Genomic DNA, 3,364 nt, shown 5'->3' with positions numbered 1-3,364 from the left:
AAGTATGTCGACTGTTCACACTGGAATATATTCAAACTTAAATCTTCTCTGTGTCACCACATTACAGTCCGAGCTATGGCTGAATGAAAACAGTTGTAATGTACACTCAATGGAATATTCTCCAGGATTATTTTCAGGCAAATCAACGTAAAACAGGGAGGAGAGGGGCACTAAGGTTCACGTTTGATTAAAAGAAGAATAAATGAAGGTAAATATTAATGTCACAGATGGAGTAGTGCTTAACTAAACTGAATAAATAAGTTTAGTAGACAGAAATGTCACCTTGCTGGTGCTTCTGGAGTTTCTTAACTTCAAAAAAGTTTGAGCACTTTCTCAATCTTCGCAGTGGTAGGAAACCTCTTTCAGAAATTAATGATAATAATATTTTTTATTATTTAATTTGAACAATACAATGATTCTTCCATTCTCCAGTGGTAAAAATGCAATCCATTACACACAGAATGAAACAAACATCAACATTATCTTTTAGATGTAACTAGCTAGCTAGAAATTGACGTAGATTAGCTCATTTTGCTAATATCTCTTTTATTTTTAACAATCTTCAAATGTGGTTTCATTTTCAACATAGATTAGCACAGTTAGCACATATTATATCTATAGTATAGCTGTTATTGGAGCACAGAGCACAAAGGGGTGTGGTTGAGCTCTACTACAAATTGTTTGTGTAATGCAAAGAAACACATGTTTTATATTTGAGGAACATAAAAAACTACTATCATATGACAAGATTATATTATACGTTTTAGAGTAATTGTGATTTGGATTATTATATTTGTAGGCTGAATACTACAGGGGGCGTTACCTATGCTAATAACAAACAATCAGCCACATGCCTCAAATATTCAGGTGGGATTTATCATTCAGCTCACCTGGGTAAGAGCAGATTTGGTGGATTTCAGATTTCAGGATGGTTAAGAATGTATGGTGCATCTGGAGTTGACTTATATTTAACAGAAAATGAAGCCAAGCAGTTTATTTATGAAGCATGTTTCATACTCAAAGGTAGATTCAAGGTGCTGTACAGCAGTGCTTCCCAACCTTTTTCCTTAAGGGACCCCTTTCATTGTATAAACCGCTGACCCCTGACTAAATGACATATTTTATGAGTTTATTTCATTTTATATTCAATGCATAACAATAACAGTACAGAACAACTGTTAAACAGTGAACACAATAATTGCAGGAGGTACGTATGAGGACCAGTTGTTCTCACTTAATCCACAGGGAGGTGTTGTTTCCTCTCTTTAACCCTCTGGGATCAGTAACCTCTTTACTGTCTAACATAGACTTCTGGGAACTAAATTACACACACACAGAAACACCTCACTCATTCTGGTTTTTGTGGTTGTGTAACTGTCAGAGCTGTTATCTAACTGACCGTCAGAGCATCACTTTCCAAAAAAATAGGACAGTGTGTGTGTGTGCTGTCCACATTTTAATTCATTTTCTAGAATTGTATTTATTTATGTTTGCAGACACAGCAAACAATTAAAAGTAACCTGACCACATCTATATATTTGTTCTCTGCCCTAAATTGCAAATCTATTGGCATTCGATCTTTTCTGATGTTCTTGAACCATGCCCCTTGATGGCTATCTTCGGTGTCCCAACGTATTTATTCTCATTAAATGTATTCAATAGCGTCACCAGATAGTGCTGTAGATACACAGCATATGTCTGCACTTTAGATACAGGTCATAGGTTGATGCTCTAGATACTGGGCATCGTCAGTGCTTTAGATACAGGTCGTAGGTCCATACTTTAGATACAGGGCATGTGTATGCACCTTTTGACTAAGGTATGCTCAAAATATTTTGACAAATAGCTTCACCTACAATAAGGAGGTCAGTGTTGCCAATTGTCAGAATGGGTTTTCAGGGGAACATATGGCTTTTCCGACTGACTGCGAGGGTTCTCAGACATTTGAGAATCTTTTTGACATTTGGGTTGACAATCAGAATCACCTACCTCTCCATTCTACATGATATGTCAGGCATCAAGATTTTGTCCTAATACTCTGACAATTGGAATAACGCACAATGGGGGGGTCACCGTTGCCATTTGTCTCCCAGATTGGAGAGGCATCCCTGGGTATGCAAGGGACCATGTTGGGCCTCCAATCGACTTCCAAAGACATTTATTAAACTTTTTGACATTTTGGTTGACAATTGGAATTAGTGAACCCCCATTCTAGGTGATGCCAAATGTTACAGCATTAGGAAATATCCTAACATTCTAAAAAATGGAATCACTCAGAATGGGCTCACTAATTCCAATTGTTAACGCAAGTGTCAAAATTGTTTTCATTTTACAAAAGGCATATAGTGGGCCCCTAGGAGCCCAGTGGGCCGCCCCACTGTATGTATGTCAGGGGCCAAAGTCTGACACTGGGGAAGCATCTTGACATTTGGGGTCTGAAGGAGACTCCATATCTGACTCCGAGGGCCCCCAGACAGTTGGTAAAGTTTTTGACATTTTGGTTGACAATTGGAGTTAATGAGCCCCCCATTCTAGGTAATACCAAATGTCACAGCATTAGGAAATATTGTAGGTCCGTATTTTAGTCCGTACTTTAGATACAGGACATATGTCAGTGCTGTAGATACAGGGCAGATGTCAATAGTGTTAATATAGTATATGTCCTAATTTTACCAATATATGCCACTGCTTTTTGCGTGGCCCCATTTATTTGATGACTCACAATTCTTCAATGCTAAATTGGATTGCAACCAAAATTGGGAATGTTGTACAAAACAGCACATAGCATGTGTGTGTAACACTTCATACAATTCTACCACCAATAGCTCCATCTTGTGGCCATTAATACAACAAATGTTCCTTGGACAGAGGATTCCATTGATTTTGGGTGATATCTTCAAACATGAATCAGGAGCACTTCTTGCTGGGATTCTTTGAGAAGCAGGGTCGGTGAGCAGCAGTCCAAATCCAAATATTCTGGTTTATTTCTGCTTCACATCCATGTTTCATGCAGCCCCACTAGGTTTCTGCCTCCCTAGTTATCTATGTTAATTTCATCATAAGTTGCTGCAGCGGCCCAGGGTTTGAATCTGAACTGTGGCCCTTTGCTGCGAGTCATCCCCTCTCAACCCCCCTTTCCTGTCTATCTTCAACTGTCACTATCAGTTAAAGGTAATAAAAGACCAAAAAAAAAAAACGACCCTTCAACATGCATTTGCTCCATGTTTAATATTAGGACTGACTGAAAGGAGCGCTTCAACTAAATCAGGGGCTAAGGAATGTGGGTGAATATAGAATGTGTGTGTGTGTGTGTGTGTGTGTGTGTGTGTGTGTCACACAGCCCTACATTTTTTATCTCTGTGTA

Source organism: Morone saxatilis, unplaced genomic scaffold, assembly GCF_004916995.1.
Source record: "Morone saxatilis isolate NCDOM2014 unplaced genomic scaffold, NCSU_SB_2.0 Contig24, whole genome shotgun sequence".
Lineage (NCBI taxonomy): Eukaryota > Metazoa > Chordata > Actinopteri > Moronidae > Morone > Morone saxatilis.
The sequence above is the reverse complement of the archived record's forward strand: the minus strand, read 5'-3'. Positions refer to the sequence as shown.